The sequence below is a fragment of the Ursus americanus genome, chromosome 30 (genome assembly GCF_024610735.1).
Source record: "Ursus americanus isolate L20-20 chromosome 30, mUrsAme1.1.p, whole genome shotgun sequence".
Classification (NCBI taxonomy): Eukaryota; Metazoa; Chordata; class Mammalia; order Carnivora; family Ursidae; genus Ursus; species Ursus americanus.
Genome location: NC_142156.1, coordinates 4,259,828 through 4,284,795, shown reverse-complemented (window position 1 = coordinate 4,284,795; position 24,968 = coordinate 4,259,828). Strand labels below are relative to the sequence as shown.

Below are 24,968 nucleotides of genomic sequence, written 5' to 3'. Positions count from 1 at the left end.
TATGTTAGTTCCAATATCTGGACTGATTCTGTTGATTGCATTGTCTCTTGACAATGTGTTATCTTTTCTTCTTTGTGTGTCTCATGTTTTGGTTGAAAGCAGACCCCTTGTGTAGAACAGTAGACACTTTAGTCACTATTATTTATGCCTGGAAATGGTGATGCTGCTTCTTTTGCTTGGCCTTTGTTGTAGGAGTTGTGTTAGGTTAGCCAGAAGCTGAGCTGAGATTGGGTTTTGTTGTTGTTTTCCTTATCCTCAATCTACCCCGTGCTTCAAATTCATCTAGTGTTTACTTTGTGCTCAGGGCTAGGGTTTACCAGAGATTTTTTTCTCAAAGTCTGATCCACTCTCCGTTTCCCTTTGTAGCAGAGACGGCCTTTTTCCACATTCTTGCCTTTAGCCCAGCAGTGGATCTGCTATCATTGGTTACTCAGTGCCTCCTAACTTCAGTAGGGGCCAGGGGAAGGGGTGTTTTCTGTTGGCCTGGTTCATCCACAGCCTTAGGCAGTTGCTGGGTTGGGGCCCTACTGGTGTTCCTGACTCAAGTTCCTTCAGAGGTGAGAGATGGTCTGGAGCTAGAACACTTCCCTGTCTTCTTCCCCTGCCTCAGGTTTTTTTCTGATCCCCTCTCCCAGTCACTTTATGGCTTTCCTTCTGTAGGGTAGAAGGATTCGGATGGGGCTGCAGGCGTTCCCTGGAGCAGCTGCTGCTTCCCTCTCCTGGGTCTATGCCACCAGGGAGGCCTACTCTGGTTTCTCACATTACTCCCATACTTTGTCCCCAGCACCAGGTGAGGTCTCTAGAGAAGAATCTGTGAATGGGTGCAGATTCCTCTTGTTCTGTGACTCCCAGGGGTTCTCCACTCTCATGCTAGCCCACATTTGACTTTCAGCAATTTGTTCAAAAATTTAGCTGATTTTTTTCTACAGGTGTATAGCACCTGGTATGTACTCCAAGTAAGCAAGTGTTTGCCTCCTGTATCTCTTTGGAGGCATCTGTCTTTCCTTAGATTTCAGAGTAGTTGGTTGTCCTACAACCTTAACTCTCTAATGGTTTCTAAAAAAGTTCTATTTGTTTAGATTGTCTACTTTTTTCTTATTGTAAGAGTGGGAGCAACTCTGTTTCCAGCATTCTGCATCCTAAATGGAAGCCAGGAATTATTTATGATGTTTAAAAAATTTTTACTTTGTTTCTATCATAACCAAGCTTAAGTGATAATTTATTTTTTTAAAGATTTTATTTATTTGTCAGAGAGAGAGGACACAAGCAGGGGCAGCAGTAGGCAGAGGGAGAAGCAGGCTCCCTGCTGAGCCAGAGGCCCATGCGGGACTCGATCCTAGGACCCTGGGATCATGACCTGAGCAGAAGGCAGACGCTTAACCTACTGAACCACCCAGGTGTCCCTTAAATGATAATTTAAAGATGAATTAAGTTCTAGTTATTAATGACAGAAAGTATAGTGCTTCATTACTGAAATTTATAGCTTTATATATATTTTTAGTATGTTAGGCTCTTAGTAACATTATATTTTTATATGTACATTTTTTTTTCTACTTTAGGGAAAATCATTGATACTTTAGAAATTTGAAAAACAATTTAATGTTTGGGGCACCTAGGCGGCTCAGTCAGTTAAGCGTCTGCCTTCAGCTCAGGTTGTGATCCCAGAGTCCTGGGATCGAGCCCTGTGTTGGGCTCCCTGCTTGGTGGGGAGTCTGTTTCTCCCTCTGCCCCTTGCCCTTGCTTCTGCTCTCTCTCTCTCAAATAAATAAATAAATAAATAAATAAATAAATAAAATCTTTAAAAAAAATTTAATGTTTATTTAAATTAGGAAGACACTTCCAGTTCAGAATTCAAGATAATAGATTTGAAAGGTCTTTATAAAAAATTCAGATTATGGTACAAATGCATGGTTTTAGCATTATTAATTGTAAAATTATCAGTTAAACACATTTAGTTTCTTAGAGAGGAAGGAGAAAGAGAGTGAGCAGGGGGAGGGGCAAAGGGAGAGAGAGAATCCTAAGCAGGCTCCATGCCCAGCCCAGAGCCCAATTTTATAAGTGTATTAATCACAATAAAAAAGTTGGAAAAAGTATAGCTGAAAGTTATACAAGTATCAAAAGAGTTTTGATCTCACATAGGAAAACATTGTTTAAGCCCTTACTATATATGTTTTTAATGTGTCAGGCATTCAGCATTATTAGCTAAACAAGAACTGATGATAGCAAAGAAGTACCTGTTCTGGTCTCAGGCCCGTTCCTCCCTTTTTCTTCATCATGGCTAGCTCAGACCATCATCTTTAATCTTTCACTCTCATCTCACATGAGTTCTTGCCTGTTGCTTTACAGGGAAAATAGAGATTATCAGGTTTTATTTATTAATTTAATTTAATTTTTTAAAGATTTATTTACTTATTTTAGAGAGAGACAATCTCAAGCAGACTCCCCACTGAGTGTGGAGCCCAACTGAGGGCTCCATCCGCAGGGCTCTATCCCGGGACCCTGAGATCACGCCTGAGCCAGAACCAAGAGTCAGACACTTAATTGACTTCACCATGCAGGCACCCCGAGATCATCAGGTTTTAATTTCATCTATTTCCTGTCATCCCTAAACCCCTTGTACAATAAACATTGTATCTATGTATATACATTCACACTTACTGGATTTCTATCTTTCCATCTCAGAGGAAGTGATTTTCCTGTTCTCATCCAAGGTCAGTATCTCTTGTCTAGCTAGACTCTGTTTCTCCTTATCGTCTCCAGAGCCTTGCCCCATCAGTTATTCTATCACTCTTTTACATCTTTAATCTTCCCACAGATTCTTTACTGCTTCAGTCCTGCATTTCTCTCCTCATTTCTATGTTGACCTTTAAGAGAATGAATTTTGGCCTGAAAAAGACCCTAGTTTTATAATTTCAGCCTACCAAGTGTTCCTGGGCAAGTCAGCCCCTCTGAGGCTTAATTTCTTAATTTCTCTAAGATGAGGTTTATTACAAGTTTGTTTTGAGGATTAAGTAAAAGAGTAATCAGTGTGAAGCTCCTTCTTTGAAATTCTAGCACATGATAGATTTCTCCATGATGTTTGTTCCCTATTTCTTTCTTCCTTCCAAGCCAGACTTATTCTTTTTTTTTTTTTTTTTAAGATTTACTTATTTCTTTTAGAGAGAGCATGAGAACACGAGCAGGGGAAGGGAGAGAGGGAGAGAGAGAGAGAGAATTTCAAGCAGACTTCCCACTGAGTGCAGAGCCCAATGTGGGACTCTATCTCACGACCCTGAGATCATGACCTGAACCAAAATCAAGAGTTGGATGCTTAACCGACTGAGCCACCCAGGTGCCCCAGGAGCCAAACTTCTTGAAAGAGTAGTCTGAATTTGCAGTTTCTATTTCCAGTGAAGTTCATAACTCTACTGTTGTACTCTAACTTCTCATTCTGAGATTATCAGTGATCTCCTAATTGCCAAATCCAATGAGTACTTTTCAGACCATCAACATTTTCTTTCCCTTCTCAGCCTCCAAAATCATCCTCCCACAAAGCAGCCAGAAAACACTTTGGAAAATGTAAATCCAACCTTTTAGTAACTCTCCATCATCTATGAGATAAAATAAATCATTTCTGGCAGGAAAAGAAGCACTCTTGCTCTAGATTTGTGCTGTCTATGGTAGGTTACTAGTCAGATGTGGCTATTTAAATTTAAATTCATTTGCATCTGAGTAAAATATAAAAAGTCAGTTCCTCAGTCACAGTAGCCGCATTTCAAGTGTTCAATACATGTGACTAACCAAAGGCAGTTCAGCTATAGAATATTCTCATTAGCACATAAAGTTCTTCTGGACAGTGATGATCTAAATTCAAGATATTTTTTAAAAAAGGGAGACAGATTGGCATTGTACAAGACCTCACTGGGTTGAGCAAGAGGTGGTGATGCTCAAGAGCTCGCATGATTAACCTGCCGAGCCGAGGTTCTTGCGCAGAAGCGGGAGCTGCCTTGGAATGTGGAGTACTTTGAAAGATCAGCCCAGGGGGGGTATCCGGAGGGGAGGAGCTGTTCTGTCATGTTGAACTGTGGTTGAGGAATAAAAGGAATCTCACTGATTAAATGATACTTTTTTGAGCATTTATCACAGAAAGAAAAAAAAGTATTTTTTTTTATTATGAGAAAATAATAAATTGATTGAGAAACAGAGTTTCTTGCGATTTTAACCTTTTGGTAAATGTTACCTCAGACCTGGTATTAACCAGTCTGCTTTTTTGGCTTATAGGAAAATTTTGCAAGTATAAATACTTTTGCCAAGCTGAAAGAGATATTTTCCCCCTTATATTCTGTAAATAGTCATCACTAGTCTTTAGATTTATTTTCTGTTCAGCTTATAGTTAAGAATGCTGTGATTGTTTTACTCCCATCTGTGTAAGTTATTAGTGTCGTGATTTTTTTAAGCTCCTGGATATTAATGTTTTCAGTTCCCAAACTTCCACAAGACAGGGTCCATACTAAAGGAGGCAGCTGTAAAATGCAGATGCTGACAAGCAGAAAAACAAAGAGATTTTCACAAGGAATTGTGGGTATTTAATGTAACTCTTTAGTTCACAGTTCAATAAAACCGTGTTGTTTCCATAGTACTACATTCTGTATTAACCTTCCGCCGTTTTGCACAGCTAATTTTAAGGAAAAAAGATGTGTTTCATTCGTCATCTGCTTCCTGTCCTGCATTTTAACTTTCAGTCCTCAGAAGGCAGGAATTCTACTGTCCCAGCACAATTTAATCTACCTAAAGTAGTTTTCTCCACATTTGTATCTTTTATTTAATTATTGATGAGTAAACTTCAATTTGTATTTTTTCATGCTTGTGAAAGTGAAAACGAATCACCAATTATAAGTGAAACTGACTGTTTATTTACACTTGCTGTATTTTCTCATTAAGCCCTTTTAAAAAATGAGTTTGTAAAATGAGAATGCCGCAATGCTGTAGAGGAAGAAAGGGCAAGGAGGTGGTTGCATTGTGAGGGTGGATAAACGGGCAGGCGTAGAGATCACTAGGCAACAGGCTGTGAGAAATGTAGCATTTCTCATTTGTGTTGTCATGTAACTATGGAAGAACCACCATAGCGCCTAACCTGGTATTTCTTTTTAATCAAGTCCAGCTGTTGGTCATGTGACCATTCTCTTTCCTTTGGGTATTTAGGGTGTGTTTTCTCCTTTCTTATAGTATCTTACATGGCTGCTTACATATCACCTGGAATGTACTCATGTGCTCTAGGAGCCTCTGTTAAACTTTTCTTTACTTACACTGATTCTTTATGAATCAGAAGTAAAATGTTCACCCCAAGTTGCATATAAAAACTTCAGAACAAAGAATGTGACTTGACCACATAAGTATTCTTTTTTTTATTTTTTTATTTTTTATGAATAGAGCTCTTGTTTTTAATTTGATGAGCAGGGAACTTTCCAACTCTAACCCTCTCTTTACAATCTGTCTTTAATTTGTAAAAAAGATGCATTCCAATTTTTCAGACATAAAACTTTAATGGACTTTTTTGGATTCACTAGGTCTCTAGTCATGATGGGTTTCCTGAAATTCAACGTATACCATTTCATGGATTTCAATCTCCTTTTTTCATTTGCACATTTACTACTTTGATATTAAAAAATAATTAGATGTCATCTCACCTTAGTCCTCCTTAAATAATGCAAGTTGCAGCTGTTAGACTGTTTTTATAGAATGTTGTTACCAACCAGGTATTCCCTGAAAGAAATGTGAAACATTTTCAACATCTTGGATCATTTAGTTCATTTTGCCTGTCCTCTGTGAGACATAATCTGTGTGTATTTTTAAGGCTGCTTGGTGCTAAGTATGGAACTTTTTTTATTCTATATCTTCTTGGTGGCACTAAGAAACATTTTTTCCTTTGTTTTCTGGGATCTTCTTTTCCCCATCACTCCTTACTGTTACAGCAAGTATTTAAGACATTGTAATTCTAAGTCTTAACACTGGATGAGCTCAGTCAATTCATCATCCATTCTTGGCTGAGAAAAATGGGTAGTAATTAAAGGTATGAATATTTGCTTTATGGGCCACAAAATTATTACAATAATATTGCTTTGTTTAAAAAAAATAAACCACATATTATTTTGAGATAATAACATAGTGTTTGCTAAAACACTTTTCAAACTCTTTTCAAAAATTTACAAAGCCATTAACTATCTTTAGGCCTTATATCAGATACTTGAGATAGCATATACATCAGTGTGTTGTTTATGGTGTATGATCTATTAATATGATTATGCCAAGTAACAGATACATAGGAAAATACCCATGTGATGAAAGAAAGAAATATTTTTGCAGTAATATCTGTAGATAAAAATCACTGAATTCTCTTAGTGGTGTCTTCCTCCTACCTCTTGAAATTCCAGATTATATTTACGTGTTTGATGCTTACTCATGATTATTAGTTTCCTTAAATACTTTTAATAGTTATTTAGACCTTTCTCCACTAAATCACAACATATTATATATTTACTGTTTGGAATTTTCTGATATTACTTAATTTACTACCAAATTGCTATATTGTGACACGCTAGGGCATGTCAGTTATCTCAAGGGATGATATGAAACTGTTAAAATTAATTTAATTTTTTTAAGGATTGTATTTATTTGAGAGAGAGAGAGAGAAAGAGTGAGCACAAGTTGGGGGCAGAGGTAGAGCGAGAGGGAGAAGCAGACACCCTGCTAAGCAGAGAGCCTAATGTAGGGCTTGATCACAGAACTCTGAGATCATGACCCAAGCCAAAGGCAGATGCTTATTGGACTGAGCAATCCAGGGGCCCCTAGTTTATTTTATATAAATATATTTTTATTTTTTATTTTTATTTTTTTTTTAAAGATTTTATTTATTTATTCGACAGAGGTAGACAGCCAGCGAGAGAGGGAACACAAGCAAGGGGAGTGGGAGAGGAAGAAGCAGGCTCACAGCAGAGGAGCCTGATGTGGGGCTCGATCCCACAATGCCGGGATCATGCCCTGAGCCGAAGGCAGACGCTTAACCACTATGCCACCCAGGCGCCCCAATATAAATATATTTTTAAAAATTATTTTTGAGGAAGAAAGCTATTGCAAAATCTAACAATGATAGTATGAGAATATTTGGTTTAAACAAATGCTAATTTTCATTAGTCCTAGAAGATACATAGTTAACCCTGAATAACACAGAGGTTAGGTGCACTGACCCCTGCCCTATGCAGTTGAAAATCCCCATATAACTTTTCACTTCCCCAAAATGCAACTACTAATAGCCTACTGTTGACTAGAAGCCATACTGATAACATAAACAGTTGATTAACATATATTTTGTTTCCTATATGTATTAAATGCTGTATTCTTCTTTTTTTTCTTTTTGTAAAATGGTGCATCTGCTTTTTTTTTTTTAAGATTTTATTTATTTATTTGAGAGGGAGCGAGAGAGAGGAGAGCATGAGAGGGGGAAGGGTCAGAGGGAGAAACAGACTCCCTGCTGTGCAAGGAGCCTTATGCGGGACTCTATCCCAGCACCCTGAGATCATAGCCTGAGCCAAAGGCAGACGCTTAATGGACTGAGCCACCCAGGTGCCCCTATTATATACTATATTCTTACAAGAAAGTAAGCTATGGAAAAGAAAATGTTACTAAGAAAACATAAATATTTACAATACTGTACTGTATTTACTGGACAAAATCCACATATAAGTGGACCCATGTAGTTCAAACCCATGTTGTTAAGGAATCAACTGTAGTTTGAAACTGCTGGCAGTTTAGCTTCCTAAGACAGCCTTTGCAGTGTTTTTCAGATGAGATAGATAACTGAAACCTGAAGACCCAGTTGTTTTCTCCCAAAATGTCATATTTTATAAATTACTTTAGAAATTAATACCAGATTTGTCAAAGAAAAGCAGGTAAAAATAATTACAATTCTGTATTCAGTAGGAAGACTTTCATTCTAGATCTTATATAGTGTTTAGTATTACTGGTGTTTGGTAAAAATTTTTATATTTTCTCTAATAAATGCTTAATTAAACATAGCTATGTTTGAAATTTGTGTAAAAATGACATGAGTTCTGGGCGCCTGGGTGGCTCAGTTGGTTAAGTGTCTGACTCTTGGCTTAGGCTCAGGTCATGATCTCAGGGTTGTGGGATCGGCGGTGTCAGGCTCTGGGCTCACTGGGAAGTCTGCTTGAGATTCCCTCTGTGTCCCTCTGCCTCTCCCCTGGCTCGTGTTCTCTCTTCTCGCTCTCCCTCTCTAAAAATAAAATAAATCTTTTTTTTTTTTTTAAAGATTTTATTTATTTATTTGACAGAGATAGAGACAGCCAGCGAGAGAGGGAACACAAGCAGAGGGAGTGGGAGAGGAAGAAGCAGGCTCCCAGTGGAGGAGCCTGATGTGGGGCTCGATCCCAGAACGCTGGGATCATGCCCTGAGCCGAAGGCAGACGCTTAACGACTGCACCACCCAGAAGCTCCTAAAAATAAAATAAATCTTAAAAAAATGATATTAGTTCTAAGGATATAGGTAAGCTCATGGGACTTCTGGAAAAATCAATGTGGCATAAAGGCAATTTTTATAGAGAAATAAAGAGATACAGTAGTACCCCCTTATCCACGGGGGTTATGTTCCAAGACCCCAAGTGGATGTCTAAAACTGTGGATAGTAATGAACTCTATATATACTGTGTTTGTTCCTGTAAATACATAACTATGGTAAAATTTAGTTTGTAAAATTGGCACAGTAAGAGATTAACAATAACTAATAATAAAATAGAACAATTATAATGATACACTGCAATAAAAGTTATGTGAATGTGGTCTCTCTCTCAAAATATCTTACTGTATTCTTTTTGTGATGATATGAGATGATAAATGCTGATGTGATGAGGGGAGGTGAGGCGAATGATGTAGGCCTTGTGACTTATTGCTTGGCTACTATTGACCTTCTGATGACGGGTGGGAAAGAGCATCATTTGCTTCCCGGCTTGGTTGACTGTGGATAACTGAAATAGTGGAAAGTGAGGCAGCGGAAAAGGGGTGGACAACAGTAGTGCAAGGTGGCCTAGTACCTGAAACAGAGAACAGATTGGTGGTTATTAGGTGAGGGGTGGGAGGTGAAGAAATGAGTGAAGGTAGTCAAAAGGTACAAACTTCCATTTGTAAGATAACTAAGTTCTGGAAATTTAATGCACGGCATGGTGACTGTAGTTAACAATACTGTATGATATATTTGAAGATTGCTAAGAAAGTACATCTTCAAAGTTCTGTTCACAAGGAAAAAAGGAGACTGTGAAGTGATGGATATTAACTAAACTTACTGTGGTAATCATTTTGCTTATATATATATATATATATATATATATATACCAAATCATTATATACCTTAAACTTACACAAAGTTATATATCAGTTATGACACAATAAAACTAGGAAAAAAAGCGAAAACATTCACTGAAAACTAGGGGAAAAAGTGAAAAATGTTTTCCTCAGTGAAGATGGCATGGTACTTGAATAAGATTTGGAGAACAATCACGTTAAAAGGTACAGCACTGTAATGAGAGAATTAGGAGGCTGCACTTATTCTTCCAGCCTATGTGATTACCTATTATTTGGTAGAGAAGGCATAACAAGTAAAAAACTATCTGCAGTTTGGACAAAAAAAAAAAAAACTTTTCTGTATTTCCTTATTACCCTGTATGTATACTTATCACTGTCTTTGTCATGTAAACATATAAAATTATGTTTGCCTAGATATATATTTTAAAGGATTAAAATAAAATACAAAGGTATTTCAAAAAAAATAATGATAAACTGAAAGCAGCTTGAAAGCTTTAGTTGGGTAGATGGTCTTATAAATTTCAGTTTATCAATTTGAAGGAATATGGCCATGTTGGCCTGTCATCAGGCTGGTGGCAAGTTGGCCACAATAGTTCCAGATACAACAATCTCCAGAGGGTGAAAAGGAGCTCTCTCTTCCTGTCTCTCCTTTATGAGTGTGAAAATCTTTTCTGGAAGTTCCCAGTTGACTTCCCCTTATTTCTCATAGCCTAGAATTGGGTTTCATGCTCAGGCATTGGCAGAGGTGATAGGATTTATGGTGATGAGGATTCGATGACAATTAGTGCTACAAAATGTTAAAAGTAGTTTTATTTTTGTAGTGGGAATAATAGATGCATTTTACTACCTCCTTGGTACTTTTTAAGAGTTTATAAGGTTTAGGGGTGCCTGGGTGGCTCAGTTGGTTAAGTGGCTGCCTTTGGCTCAGGTCACGATCCCGGAGTCCCAGGATCGAGCCCTGCATCGGGCTCCCCACTTAACGGGGAGTCTGCTACTCCTTCTGACCCTCCCCTATTTTGTGCTCTCTCTCTCACTCTCTCTCTCTCAAATAAATAAATAAAATCTTAAAAAAAAAAAGAGTTTATAAGGTTTAAAGATTTATTTATTTTCTAGAGAGAGCGAGCACGTGCGAGAGGGGTGAGGGGCAGAGGGAGAGAGAGAGAGAGAGAATTCCAAGCAGACTCCCTGCTGAGTATGGAGCCCGACACAGGGCTTGATCCCAGGACCCTACGATCATGACCTTAGCCAAAATCAAGAATGGGATGCTTAACTGACTGAGCCACCTGGGTGCCCCGAGTTTATAAAGTTTACATACTGAAAAAATATTACTTTAATCATCAGGATAGAATAGATATTAATTAAAATATTTATCTGTTGGTGTATCTTTGTCCCTAAACCATTTAAGGGCAGGACAGTGCACTGTAACTTCTTTATTATGGTATCCCCAGTGCTTAATCCATGCCTGGTGCATAGTAAGTTCTCAGTAGCTGCTGAACTGAATCAAGTATTTAATTAAAGTTAAAAAGAAACAAGCAATAAAGTAAAATTTTATTACTTTTAGGTACAGTTCACGTTGTGAACCACACTGTATTTAAATGCTAATAAGTGAAATAATTAATGAAAAAGTTATTCACAATAGACTTTCATTAATTGTAATACATTTTTCTCATCTTAATTTTTAATGTTCCTCTTTTTTATAGGGTTAATTTCTCTTTACTTTTTGTGAAATATTAAATAAGTATGTGTAAAATGGGTATGTATACCTTTAGAGATTAGTTATAAAGCGAACAGTTCTATAACCACCTCCAAAAAGGAATAGGACATTACCAGTACCTTTCATAGGATCTGTAGACTCTTCCCTGAACATCTCACTCTCTCAACAAGATAAACACTTAGGGTTTTTATAATAAATCATTCTATTACTTTTCTTTATAGTTTTGCCATCTACTTATCCTTAAACAATATATTATCTAGTGTTTGTTTTTGAAATTTTTTATAAATGAAATGATCTTTTAAGTATTCTGTTATCTATTTCTTTAGGTCATTGCCATGTTTTAATATTCATCCATTTTGATGAATGTAACTGTAGCTTGTTCGTTTTACGCCTTTATTCAATTCCATTGGCATAAACATACTGTAACTTATTAGTGTATTTCACTATTTGTATTGTTTCCAAGTTTTAGCTATTATGAACAGTACTGCCATGAACATTCTGAATATTGCTATGAACAATTCTTTTTTTTTTTTTAAAGATTTTATTTATTTATTTGACAGAGATAGAGACAGCCAGCGAGAGAGGGAACACAAGAAGGGGAGTGGGAGAGGAAGAAGCAGGCTCCTAATGGAGGAGCCTGATGTGGGGCTTGATCCCAGAACGCTGGGATCACGCCCTGAGCCGAAGGCAGACGCTTAACACTGCGCCACCCAGGCGCCCCTATGAACAATTCTTTATGAGAGTTTCTCCTAGAGTTAAATTAGTGGGTTGCAGAGCATACACATTTTTACCTTTAATGCATAATGCAAAGTTGTTTTTCAAAGTTTTGTTCCAGTGTATTCTGCCACCAGCAGGATATATTTGAGAATTCTTTTTTTTTTTTTTAAAGAGTTTATTTATTTATTTGACAGAGATAGAGACAGCCAGCGAGAGAGGCAACACAAGCAGGAGGAGTGGGAGAGGAAGAAGCAGGCCCGTAGTGGAGGAGCCTGATGTGGGGCTCGATCCCAGAACACTGGGATCACGCCCTGAGCCGAAGGCAGACGCTTTAACCGCTGTGCCACCCAGGCGCCCCTATTTGAGAATTCTTATTGCTGCACATTCTTGCCAATACTTTGCTATCACAATTTAAATTTGCCAATTGGGTAAGTTGCAGTGCATTTCTAACTACTTAAATAACTAAAACTTATGGCCGATTCTTGATTTGAAAGCATAGTAAATTAATCTTTAATTTCAAAATATGATTTTTTAAAAAAGATTTTATTTATTTATATGAGAGAGAGAGCAAGCATGAGCAAAGGGAGAGGCAGAGGGAAAGGGAGAAGCAGACTCCCCGCTGAGTGTGGAGCCAGACATGGGGCCCGATCCCAGGACCCTGAGACCATGACCTGAGCCGAAGTCAGATGCTTAACCAACTGAGCCACCCAGGCGCCCCTCAAAACGTGATCTTAAAAAGGATGTCTGTTCTGAATTATTATAAATTCTGAATTTGTGGTATCTAAATTGCTAAGGGGTGTACTAGAGAATTTGCATAATTTCATGTTAAATTCATTTATCCAAAATGTTTCCATCAATTAGAATAGGTATCTAAGGCTCTAGGTATGATATAGAAATTTGAGTCAGGTAGAAGAGGTGGTGCCAAAGATAGTTTTATTTTGCTTAATTTGGCTAATGTCCAAAGTTGCATGCAGCCTAATATACTTTGAGCAATAGGCATAAACATATTTTTGTGAGCCTAGATCTATTCAGGATGTATGCTTTCCTCAACTATTCATGCACATCATCATTTTGTATGTTGTATTTTATTTTATTTTTTTGAAAAAACTTTTCCCTTTTTTTTTTTTGAGATCTTTTATTTATTCATTTGAGAGAGAGAGAACAAGCAGGGGGAGAGGCAGAGGGAGAGGGAGAGGGGGAAGCAGACTCCCCGCTGAGTAGGGAGCCTGATGTGGGGCTCGATCCCAGGACCCTGGGATCATGACCTGGGCTGAAGGCAGACGTTTAACCATCTGAGCCACCCAGTTGCCCCTTGTATGTTGTACTTTAAAGATCAAATTAAGAGTAGTCTAAATCTTATCTATACAGACAGAAAAAAAAATGCCAGCTTTAAAATTTCCTGAATAGTTTTTTAAGTTTAGTGTTCAGGTTTATCAAAGTTATATATATAATTCTTTCAAAGGCCCAAGGAGGGATGCCTGGGTGGTGCAGTCGGTTAAGCATGGGATTCTTGGTTGTAATCTCAGGCTTGTGAGATCAAGCCCCTTGTGGGGCTCCAGGTAGAGTCTGCTTGGATTCCCTCTGCGCCTGCCCCCCCGCCCTGCCCCACCACTCTCTCTCTCTCTCAAATAAATAAATAAATCTTCAGGAAAAAGAAAAAAAAAGGATCAAGGAACTCTTGCACTCCCCTGTAGTGCCCTGCCTCTGCCTACTGTCCCTCAACCATCTAGTTTCCTTGCTCTTTAGAGGTAACAAAGTTTAACTCATAGCATTTTATACTTTCGCTTTTACTTTCTCTTTTCTTTTTGGTTGTAGTAAATATATATAACATAAAATTTACTATCTTAACCATTTCTAAGTGTACAGTTCGGTGGCATACATTCACACTGTCACACAGCCATCACCACTTTTACTGCTACTTCTTAGTTTTATTATCTATTGTTCCACATGAAGGATGAGGATTTAACTCCTCTCCCCCTTTCTCGCACATATGCACACTTCCTGTACTCCCATCCTCCCAATATGATTGTATACAAAATTTGTGTAGAATGGAGTTGATTGTTTATATTGGTATTACTCTGAAAAGGTAATTCACAGCTGAATCATTTGGTATGCTGTGATAACCTTTCTTGTAAAACTTTGTTTTCTCTTAAATTAATCATAATTGTCCCCCAATTCTCCTATGTATTTATCATTAATCCATTTCCAAATTATCTCCTAATTCTCTAAATCTCCTGTCATTGCATTTCAAACACACTGAGTATTCTATCAGTTTCATCTTTTGAGGGTGTCTCCTCTGACTGGTTTCAGTTAGGAGTGGTTGCTCTTTCCCTAAAAGTTGTTATTTTCGGATCTCCCTTCCTCATCCATCTGAAAATTCCCTTTGCTTATAACTTGTGTTGGCTACTGGTTCTTGAGTCCATATCTTCTTCCTTTTTCATTCATTCCCTCCTTTTGGTAGTGTACTTTCTTCAGTAGCTTCCTGAGAATGAGTGGATGGGAGGTAAATTGGCTGAGACACTGCAGGTTTGAAGACTACCTTTTTTCTTGGCCTTCCACTCGATATTTTGCCTGCTTATAGAATACTGGGTTAGAAGTAATTTTCCCTCAAGTTTTACTTGTCTTCTGCGTAGGTTGTCATTCTACCAGGCTTTCTAAATCTGAAGATTTTCTCTATTCTTTTCTTTTCTTTTTTTTAAAAGATTTTATTTATTTATTCGACAGAGATAGAGACAGCCAGCGAGAGAGGGAACACAAGCAGCGGGAGTGGGAGAGGAAGAAGCAGGCTCATAGTGGAGGAGTCTGATGTGGGGCTTGATCCCATAATGCCGGGATCATGCCCTGAGCCAAAGGCAGATGCTTAACCGCTCTGCCACCCAGGCGCCCCTTCTCTATTCTTTTCTTTGCCTGAAACCTGTTTATTCTGTATGGAAGTTTTAAAGCATTTTCTTTTTTTTCATAGTATTATGAAATTTCTTGGTGTTATATTTTATTTTAAGAATAGTATATTGGGTCTGTATAATTTGATGATCTCTTTTAACCTGGAAACTCATGCCATCAATTCTGTTTTTCTTGTTGTTGATTTCTACCTTAAAATTTTTTTTTTATATTTCCTTCTTGCACTTCTCTTTATTATGGATACTGTACTTCCTAGACTCTCTAGTTTTATTTATTTTCTCTTTCTGTGATTTTTGTCTTTTTGTAGGATATTTTCCGTTTTATCTTCCAATTCTTTCATGAGTTTTTGTTTCTGTTATCTTCTAGTTTTTTATTTTTTTTTTATTTTTTTTTTTATTTTTTTTTTTTTATTTTTTTTTTTTAAAGATTTTATTTATTTATTTGACAGAGATAGAGACAGCCAGCGAGAGAGGGAACACAAGCAGGGGGAGTGGGAGAGGAAGAAGCAGGCTCATAGCAGAGGAGCCTGATGTGGGGCTCGATCCCGGAACGCCAGGATCACGCCCTGAGCCGAAGGCAGACGCTTAACCGCTGTGCCACCCAGGCGCCCCTATCTTCTAGTTTTTTAAAAAATGATTTATGTATTTGTTTTAGAGAGAGAAAGACAGAGAGAGCACAAAAATGGGAGGGGAGGGGCAGAGGGAGAGAATCTCAAGCAGACTCCCCACTGAGCGCGGAGCCCCACATAGGGCTCAGTCTTGCAATCCTGAGATCATGACTTGAGCCAAAACCAAGCGCAGGTTGCCCAACTGACTGAGCCACCCAGGTGCCTGCTTATTTCTAATTTCTAAGAACTTTTCCTTTCCTTTTTTTTAAACCACCCTGTCTTGTTTCATGGAGTAGTATCTTTACCTGAAGATATTTATGATAGTAATTTTGAATCTTGATTTGTTTTTGTGAAATGGAAACAGGAAATGAAAAAAGGAAAATGAAGTAAAAATTACTAAACATTGTTAGCAAGATTGAAAATTTTGCATCTTAAATCCTCAAAGAAAATAGAACTTCTTTATTTTTGGTAATGACTCTAATCTTTCTTATAAGCATCTTACCCAGTTGGGAAGTGTTAGGCAGGGAGAGGGACAGGGTATTACACAGCTTGAGCTTGCCAATTAAGCTTTCATTAGGTAATTCAGCTCCTCTTGGGTATATGCTCAGTCTTTCAGATACTCCCCCTGCCTCTTTCCCCTACTGTACTTCAAGATGCTGTTTAAGTGCTATGGGGGTGCTTTAGGTGATTTTGTGAAGATGGTAGAGTATCCTGGAATTCTGTACTGGTCATTGGTCTTCCCTAGTATCTGCTGTGGGTAGCTACTCTTGTCTTGGACTTATTTGACTGCTTAGATGGTTCTTCTATCCTTTGGGAGTGATATTTCAAGAGCTTATGGAACTTCTGGATCCTCTCTGTATATGTAAGTCATGGGAGCCAGGAGTATTGCCTCAAGCTCATTTACTTGCTTTCTTCCTCTGCTAAGGTTTTGTTGTTCCTCCTTCCAGACCATTTTGCCCCAGGATCGTACTGCGTGATGATGGTCTTCTCTCAATGTTTCATGTGGGGAAGTAGGTGAAAGCCTCCTGCCACTTTTGATTTTTCCCTTGTTTACATGCTAGGAGTGGAAGGGGTGGGCTTTCTCTTTGCTTCTAATGTTTGGAAGGTCCTTTATTTCATTGTTCTTTCTTTTCTGTAGTAGTATTTGTCCCACCCTCTTGATTGGAGCTACAATGGCAGATGGGGTATAGGGAGAGAAATTTGCCAATAAGGGAGAATTCAAAAATACTATCCCAATTATATTAATTAGTTGTTCCATTATGTAGCGGGAAAAATTTTATCATCTCCTTTTAAAATGATTTTAGCACTTCTGAATTTTTTCATCTGTAATAGTAAATATACTTTTATAACTCTGAATCAGTCATTCTCAGCCATGATTTGTGAGATGTATTCTCAAAACAGAATTTGAAATTAGTAAGCAGTTAGTAAGAGCTATTTTTATATTCTTATGGCATTTCCAGAAGTTGGCTGGGATGTGCAGATTCCATTTTAGCTGCTTTTCGTTTGGGAACTCTTGGATCAGATCCAGTTCTTTGAAAGATGGATTATGTGAATATATGTGTTTTAAGAGTATATCAAAATGTGTAATCAAGGAATCCCTTTTTAATAGTGTTGTAGCACTTTAGGACTAGACACTCCAAGAACTGCATATTATTTAATTTTACCAGTTATCATAAAATGTCCTCTTTGGTACATTTGGAGCAATTTAATTTTTTAGGGAAATTTGGTAAATTAAAATTGTTCTTAATTTTCTTTTTCTAGAGACAGAGCATAGGCATGTATTACCCAGGTATATTGTTTCTCTTGTCTTCCCAGCTGAAGTGAGTAATAGTTGTTCTCTGCTGTGGATTGTTAAATTGTCACCCAAGAGAACTGTACTATATATGGATGAGCCCCATTGAGTGTAGCAGAGATTTTCACCTTTGGTGGGAGTGGGTCATATTTCTCTTTGAGAGTCTAATGAAGGCTATTGATCACTTGCCTCCTGTACCTTCATCCCAAAATAGTACATAAACACATTTGTTTCTACTTTAGTTTTTTTGCATTGGAATAAATACAATTTTGTAGACCAGTTGAGTGGTTCTCAAGATTGATAGCAGAGGTGGGGCAAAGTGAAATGAGTTTGGGGAGAGAGGGATCAGAATGATTTGAAATATTTTGAAATTTTTATATATTCTCTTAGTTTCTTTGAAGTATTCTCATATTCCTTGAAGTATGACTAGCTGTTTGAGAATTCATTGCTAGAGTGAGCCATTTTCTTCATGCATTGTGTAGTATTGTTCAGATGTTTTGAGTGTTGGGGTGAAAAAATTATGGAAACACTGTCTCAGACAAAAAGTAAACAGTTGTCTGTAAGGCATTATGTTAATATCATTTTAATATAAAAACTAAAATCTTAGTGGTTACTTCCTTTAAAAATTGAAGTAAAACCGAATTTGGCAAATAAAATAAGTCTGAATAGACCATTAAATCTATTTTGTGGAATACTCTTTGAAGTGGCATCTTGTAAGTTCTTTGACATTAATTTGATTTCAACCTTAGAGTTTTAAAAAAAATTATTTCAGGGGCGCCTGGGTGGCTCAGCCATTAGGCGTCTGCCTTCTGCCCAGGTTATGGTCCCAGAGTCCTGGGATTGAGTCCTGCCTCAGGCTCCCTGCTCTGCCGTGAGCCTGCTTTTCCCTCTGCCTCCGGCCCTGCTTGTGCTCTCTCACTCTCGCTCTGCACTCTCTCTCTCTCTCAAATAAGTAAATAAAATCTTTAAAAATAAATAAATTCAAAAATTTACGTTAAAAAAGGTGAAATTGACATTAAATAAAAGTAACCATTTTATTTTATTTTATTTTATTTTATTTTATTTTATTTTATTTTATTTTTTTAAAGATTTTATTTATTTATTTGACAGAGAGACAGCCAGCCAGATAGGGAACACAAGCAGGGGGAGTGGGAGAGGAAGAAGCAGGCTCCCAGCGGAGGAGCCTGATGTGGGCCTGGATCCCATAAACACCGGGATCACGCCCTGAGCGAAGGCAGACGCTTAACGACTGCGCTACCCAGGCGCCCCAAAAAGTAACCTTTTTAAATTCAATAATTCTGTGGGATTTAGTACATTTGAAATATTGTGCTTCTACCACCTCTATTTAGTTTTTCCAAAACATTTTCATCACCCCAAAGGGAAACTCCATACCTATTAAGCAGTTGTTCTCCATTTTCCCCTCCCCCAGCTCCCGTCAACCACCAATCTGCCTTCTCACTATGGATTTACCTGTTAGGGAAATTTCATATAGATAGAATCATACAATACATGATCTTTTTTGTGTGGTTTCTTTCACTTAGCATAATGTTTTTGAAATTCATCAACTTTGTAGCATTTATAGTACCACATTCCTGTTTATTTCAGAATACTATTTCATTGTATGTATACATTATAACTTTTTTCTTTTTATGCTCTTTTTAAAAAAATATGTAAAATCAATTTAGTTAACATATAGCATATTATTAGTTTCAGGGGTAGAATTTAGTGATTCATCTGTTGCATATAACATCCAGTGCTCATTATTTCAAGTGCCCTCCTTAATGCCCATCACCCAATTACCCACTCCCCCTCTCCCTCCAGCAACCCTCTGTTAGTTTCCTATAGGGAAGAGTCTCTTACGGTTTGCCTCCCTCTGTTTTTATCTTATTTTATTTTTCCTTCCCTTCCTTTATGTTCATCTGTTTTGTTTCTTAAATTCTACATATGAATGAAATCATATGGTATTTGTCTTTCTCTGACTTATTTCACTTAGTGTAGTACCCTCTAGTTCCATCCACATCATTGCAAATGGCAAGAAGATTTCATTCTTTTTGATGGCTGAGTAATATTCCATTGTATATATACCACATCTTCTTTATCCATTCATCTGTTGATGGACATCTGGGCTCTTTCCATTTTTTGGCTGTTGTGGACATTGCTGCTATAAACATTGGGTTGTATGTGTCCCTTCAAATCACTATTTTTGTATCCTTTGGATAAATACCTAGTAGTGCAATTGCTGGGTCATAGGGTAGTTCTATTTTTAACTTTTTGAGGAACCTCCATACTGTTTTCCAGAATGGCTGCACCAACTTGCATTTCCACCAACACCGTAAGAAGGTTCCCCTTTCTCTGCATCCCCTCCAACATCTGTTGTTTCCTGAGTTGTTAATTTTAACTATTCTGACCAGTGTGAGGTGGTATGTCATTGTGGTTTTGATTTGTATTTCCCTCATGCCGAGTGATGTTGAGCATTTTTTCATATACATTATAATTTGTTTATTTGTTCATCCATTGACAGACATTTGGGCTAGTTACACCTTTTGGTTATTGTGAATAGTACTATGAACTTGTGTGTACATGCATTTGTTTGAGTACTGTTCTCACTTTTTTTTTTTTTAAAGTAATCTTTATGCCCAACATGGGGCTTGAATTTACAACCCTGAGATTAAGAGTCGCATGCTCTACTGACTGAGCCAGCCAGGTGCCCCTGTTTTCATTTTTTTTAAAGTATATATCTAGGTGTAGAATTGCTGGATAAAAGAAGAAAACTGTTGTTTCCTTTTACACTCACACTTTTATAACACCTCTGACACCAGATGCATGGGTTTTTCACAGCAAGCAATTCTCTCATTCTCTGTGGACACCAACTGGATGTCCTGCAGTATAATTCAGTTCTGACCTTAGCCACCTGGAGTTGACATAGGCTCCACAAGTTAAGGGATCAGTCCCATAAGACTGCTCCCTCACTTCAGATACTAATTGCAAATCCTAGATTGTCACCTGAACTTCTGACCAAATGGCTATAAATTGGGGATTCTCACAAACCCTTCTGTGGGTTTGGTAATTTGCTGGAACAGCTCACAGAACTCAGGGAAGCATTTTATTTATGATTACCCATTTATTATAAAGGATACAACTCAGGAACAGCCAAATGGAAGAAGTTGCATAGGGCAAAGTATATGGGAAGAGGCATAGAGCTTCCAGGGTCTCTCTGGGCATGCAACTCTTCCAGCACCTCAATGTGTTCACCAGCCCGGAAGCTCTCTGAACCCCGTCAGTTAAGGTTCTGTTATGGAGACTCCGTTATGTAGACATGATTGATTAAAACATTGGCTATTGATGATTGAACTCAATCTTCAGCCTTTCTCCTATCCCCAGAAGTAGGGGGTGGGGGTGAAGGTTCCAGGCTTCAAATTACATGGTTGGTTCCTTTGGCAAGCAATCCCCATCCTCCAGAGCCACCTGTTAGCATGAATAACAAAAGACCCTCCTCTCACCCCTCCCCCATCACTCAGGAAATTCCAAGAGTTCTAAGAGCTCTGTGCCAGCAACTGGGGATGAAGACCAAATATATTTCATATATATATATATAGTCACAGCATCACATGGGTCGTGTAGTAATTCTACGTTTAACTTTTTGAGAAACTGCCAAACCGTTTTCCACAGCATTTGTACTATTTTACATTCCTATCAGCAGTTTATGAGGGCTCCAGTTTCCCTGCAACCTCACCAGCACTTGTTATTTCTGTTTTTGTTGTTGGTTTTTAAATTATAGCCATCTTAGTGAATATGAATCAGCACCTCACTGTGGTTTTGATTAGCATTTCCCTAATGACTAATGGTGTTGAGCATCCTTCCCTCCCCACTCCCTGTGCAAAAAGGTGTTTTTGTTAAAGCATGGGATCAGGACCCTGGGGCAGAAAGTGTTGCCTGTTGAGCATCTTTTCATGTGCTTATTGGTAATTCGCGTATCTTATTTTCATCAGTCCTTGGTTTTGATGCTAAGAATTGTTAAACACCTGATTTACAAAGGTGTGTAGTAGTAGCAAAGCAAACACTCAACTCATATTTGCTTTGACAGAAATTACGTGCCTCATATCAAGGAATCCCAGAAATTTCTAAGACTTGATTTACATATATGTTATATTGTACGCTCTGCCCTTTAGTAGGGTCACAATATCATTGAATCTCTTCTTTAGTAAGAAATGGATAACAAGCATTTTCCATTTAAGGTCTTTGAGCAAAGTTCTTTAAAAATATTTCTATAAGGGCATCTGGGTGGCTCAGTTGGTTAAACGACTGCCTTTGGCTCAGGTCATGATCTTGGGGTCCTGGGATCAAGTCCTGAGTTGGGCTCCCTGCCCAGTGGGGAGTCTGCTTCTCCCTCCGCCCCTCCCCCATTCATGCTCTCTCTGTCTCTCTGCCTCTTTCTCTCTCAAGTAAATAAATAAAATCTTTAAAAATATTTCTATAGATTTCCATCAGTTTTTCTTTTTTTGTGATTGACAATTTTTTTGTTGATTTATAGGTATTCATTTTATTTTTATCACCAAAGTATAGTTGACATATAATGTTATATTAATTTCTTTTCTTTAAACACTTGAACAGCCTTCCTCTGATGAAGTGATTGACTTTAATGTCAGAAGACAAGACTTCTCTTGGGCTTTTGGCAATCTTTGACTCTAAGCTTTGTGTGCTGGTTGGTCAGCTATTGTTTCTCCAGCTTTAAACCTACCATTTTATACTCTGATCCTGGGGATTGGATTCCGCCAACTACTTTTTTTTTTTTTTTTGGCCAGCTGTTCCCTTCTTCCAGTGCAAAGTGCTAGGAGGAGACTAGAAGTCTGGAAGTAGGAGAATTTATATGCTCATTCTTGTTTCCTTGCTTTTTTCTTCCTTTTTTTTTTTTTTAAAGATTCTATTTATTTAATGGAGAGAAAGAGAGAGAGCAGGAGCAGGGGGAGGGGCCGAGGGAGAGGGAGAAGCAGACTCCCCTCTGAGCAGGGAGCCTGCCGTGGGGCTCGATTCCAGGACCCTGAATCATGACCTGAGCTGAAGGCAGATGCTCAACTGCCTGAGCCACCTGAGCGCCCTTTGCTTGCCTTTTTAAATGTCACTCTAGCAATGGTACTTTACCCTGGCAGTGGCAATTCATTTGAGTCTCTGGTTTTTACACTATCCTTGAAACCAACTTTATCTTGCCCTTTCAGAGATACCAGCACCATTAAGTCTTCATGAGGGTGTCTCTCAAACTCATCTTTACATGTCATAAATGTAAAATAACTTATTTTGCTCAAACACGTACAATGCATCTATAATGAAGAAGTTGAAAGCATCATAAACATAAATAGAAAGTAGTTGTTCCTATGAATGTCTTCTATGAAGCTGTTTTTAATTAGCTTGAATAAAGGTGGCTATATTTCTTATTCTCTTCTCCACATATTATATGAGGCAATTTTCCATTATAATTTTTTGCATCATTATTTATTTTTACTAAAAGTACTTAATTACTATGCTTATTCAGCAATTAAAAGGTGGTCTAAGTATCTAATTCACCCTTTTGTGTAAGTATACATTTTAATGATTGATTCTGGCATTTCATAAATATTTGAGTATCTCACATATGCCAGATATTGTGGTAGATATTAGAGATATAATGATATACAATTCAGACATGCTTTCAAGGAATACTTATTTTGACAGGGCATATAGCTATTGAGTAATTATAAAACTAATATTTCTTGATAGGGAAAAAACGGGATAGTATAAGAGCACACGGCAAAAGAACTAAGCATGGTTCATCTAGTTGGGTGATTCAGGGAAATTATCTCTCATGGGATATTTAAAATAAGACTTAAACAATGAGTATAAGTTAGCCGGATGTGAGACGTGGAGGATATGGAAGAGCATTCTAGGCTCAGCATTGCGAGAGTATGTAAACACAGTGGTTCCAGATGAGGCAGGAACCATATCACAGTGGGTTTTATAATTTATGTTAAATAGATTGGAATTTATCTAAAAGCCACGGGAAACCATTGAGGGGTTTTTAGCAGAGGAATGGCATTATATTCATTAATTACAAACAACATGTCAGATGGTATTCCAAGCCTGGGGATACAGAGGTAACATGGCAGAGTTCATGCCTCCTGGAATTTGCATTCTGATGCATGCAACAGATAGACGAATAAATATACAGTATCACTTCAGTATCATTTCTTGATAAATGCTGTGGAAGAAACAAAGTAAGGCAAGGAGATAGAAAATGAAGAAGAGGAAGTAATTTTAGGTAGGGTGATCAGGGAAGTTCACCCTGAGGAGGTCATCCAAGAAGGTCTCTCTGAGTAGATATATGAGCAGAAACCTGAATGAAGTAAGGAAGTGAGTCATATGAATATCTGGAGAAAGAGTCCCAGGAAGAGAATACAGATGATGAAAAGTACCTGAGTGGGAATGAGCTTCCTTGTTGGAGGAACTACGAGAAGTTTATGAGTGAGAAGACAGGTGTGGGATGATGTCAGAGAGATAGGTGTGGCCCAAGTCCTTGCTCACAGGACTTTGTGAGCCATAATAAGAAGTTGGGTTATATTTTAAATATGACTGAAAGCCACTGGAAAGTTTTGAGGGGAGCAATGTGATTTATGTTTTGAAAAGGTTACTCTGGCTGCTGGTAGAGTATAGAGTGTAAAGGGTGAGGCTAGAAGCAGGAAGGCCAATTAGGAGTCTGTTGTCACAGTCTAGGAGAAAAATAATGATGACTTCGACTAGGGTGGTAGCTGTTGATGTGGTGAGAATAGTTTGATTTAGGATATATTTGGCAGATAGTGTCAATAGGATTTGCTGAGGAGTTTGAATGTGGCTTGTAAGGGAAAGGGAGGATGACTGCTAAGTCCTTGGCCTCTGCAACTGGGTGAGTGCTGATGGCACTTCTGAGATGGGAGAGATTGGAGGAAAAGTTGATGGTTTATTGGAGGGGAGTATTACAAAATCGAGAGTTCTATTTTAATTGGTTTAATTCTTAAAAATTCTGTTTAAATTTGAGATTCCTCTTAGATATCCAAGTGGCAATGACAAGGAGATATTTTGGCCCATGGGAGAGGTCAGTGCTCAAGCTATAAGTTTGGTATTCATTAGCACATAGATGGTAATTAAAGTTGTGATAACACTTGACGGGATCCTTAGAGAATGTACATACAGAAAGAAGTTCTGAGGACTGAGCCCTGTGGCATTTCAACATTTAAGATTTGGGAAGAGATGGGCAGATCAGCAAAGAAGCCTGAGGAAGAGCAGCCAATGTATTAAAAGAAAAACCTGGAGAAAGGGGCGCCTTGGTGGCTTAGTCGATTAAGCGTCTGCCTTTGGCTCAGGTCATGATCCCAGGATCCTGGGATTGAGCCCCATGTCCAGCTCCCTGCTCAGTGGGGAGTCTGCTTCTCCCTCTCCCTCTGCCTGCCACTCCCCCTGCTTGTGCTCTCTCTCTGTCAAATAAATAAATAAAATCTTAAAAAAAATACACTGATATGTTCTGAAGAAAGACCACTTTGATATAGTATGGATGATGGACTAAAGAGAGGCAAGATTAGAATTGGAGAAATAGAATGTTGTTGCACCTTCCCAGAAGAGAAATGATGAATAGTGCCTTATTCTGGGGGAGTGGCAATTGGGATGGAGAGTTGTAGGGAAATTCAGGAGGCAGAGTAGACAGACTTGATAATTGGGTGTGGGGTGAGTGTTATGGGTCTTAGGCATAATATTTGAAAAGATTGAACTTTAAAAACTAAAGTAGTTAGGGTCACCTGGCTGGCTCAGTTGGTAGAGCATGGGACTTCTTGATCTCTTCGGTTGTGAGTTCAAACCCCATGTTGGGTGTAGACTTAAAAAAAGAAATC

General features: G+C 38.1%; 1 protein-coding gene across 1 annotated transcript in view; it reads left to right on the top strand.

The window, feature by feature from the left end:
- Positions 1 to 24,968, top strand: part of LOC148107427 (tetratricopeptide repeat protein 28-like) — a 117,324-nt gene that overhangs the window by 71,427 nt on the left and 20,929 nt on the right. The window lies entirely within an intron of this gene.